The sequence below is a fragment of the Nicotiana tabacum genome, chromosome 18, assembly GCF_000715075.1.
Source record: "Nicotiana tabacum cultivar K326 chromosome 18, ASM71507v2, whole genome shotgun sequence".
Classification (NCBI taxonomy): Eukaryota; Viridiplantae; Streptophyta; class Magnoliopsida; order Solanales; family Solanaceae; genus Nicotiana; species Nicotiana tabacum.
The window spans coordinates 86,623,251-86,624,580 of NC_134097.1; the positions used below are offsets into that span (position 1 = coordinate 86,623,251).

The following is a 1,330-nucleotide window of genomic DNA, read 5'->3' on the forward strand; positions in this document are numbered from 1 at the left end:
GACTTGACCCCAGCTCCGCAACACTTTCCTATCGAAGTTTATATGGCATGGTACCGCACTGTTTCCCGACTTTTTATCGGGAACCCAGTTCATCGGGTAGATGGTCGGTACGTCTCATACGCCGGGAGACATGAGGCTCTGGTATGTTTTCTGTTATTATCAATTACATTAATAGTAATTTCTAGTCAAATACGTAGTTTATATTAAAAACTTTTGTGCAGGCGATTGGATTGCATACCGTATATCGTATGGGGCAGCAGATGCAGAGTTATGTCCACGACCCTGTGATCATGCAGGACTATAGTCGTCGCTTAATGGATGTGGCTGCCCAGACACTGCAGCAAGGCCGATCGGATCAGCGTTTGGCACACCAGCCAGATTATGTTGACCCAGCCACATACCAGCGAGGTCGTGGTATGCCACGGGGTGGTGGCCGACGAGCTGCTGCTGCTCCTCGATGACCTGCTGGTGTTGGACGACGTGGTCGTGGGTGGAGAGGAGGTCCCCAGCAAGGGGGCTTTGAGGCTCCTACTGATGATGTTGCTGCTGATATGGGAGGTGGCATGCATGAGACCGACATGCCGTCTTACAGCCTTGGCATTTATGACACTCCAGGGACGTCGCAGGTGACCCCATCGGGTCAATTCTTGATCATGGGCTCGGATTTTCAAGGAGTGGAGTTGGGTAGATATTTCCCTGGCCCGTCTACCACTGATGAGTCTCGACCGATCCGAGATTTTGATAGTGGGCACCGACTGAGTTATGGCAGCTCATCACATGCGCAGGTATGAGTTTATTAGTATTAATTTTATTACTGTTTTTACTATAACTTATTTATTTTGTTTTAACTTTATTAATTTACTTTTTTAGGCTTCATGCGATGCTGCGACAGATGACTACATTCAGGATCCAGACACGATTATGGTAAGACAATATAAATTTTTGTGAATTGTTATGTAGTTTTCTATACTAAGTTTGATATTATTATGTAGCCTTCTACTGGACCTGACAGCACCACCGATACATGTCATCCTGTGTCGCATCCGGCCATAAGGAGACGACTTGATGATCATGATCCTGATAGCATACCCGGGCGGCAGGGGATGCGCCTCAGGCCAACCTACTTTGAGACACACCGGATGCGGGACACATTGATTCGGTCTTCCATATTTTTGTTTTTTTGGTGTAAATAATATTTTTTTGTACATTAACAACAATATTTAGTCGAATATGACAGTTACTTTTTTTTAGTTCTCATTTCGTTTTATAGTTTTTGGTATAGTAACACAACAACTTAAACTTAACTTCCACTTAAATTAAAATAAAATTT

General features: G+C 44.2%; 1 long non-coding RNA gene across 1 annotated transcript; it reads left to right on the forward strand.

The window, feature by feature from the left end:
* Positions 1-538: 538 nt before the first annotated feature.
* Positions 539-1,067, forward strand: LOC142172808 (uncharacterized). Its single transcript, XR_012701779.1, has 3 exons — positions 539-785; positions 871-924; positions 993-1,067. It is a non-coding gene; the product is annotated as an uncharacterized LOC142172808 (long non-coding RNA).
* Positions 1,068-1,330: the final 263 nt, after the last annotated feature.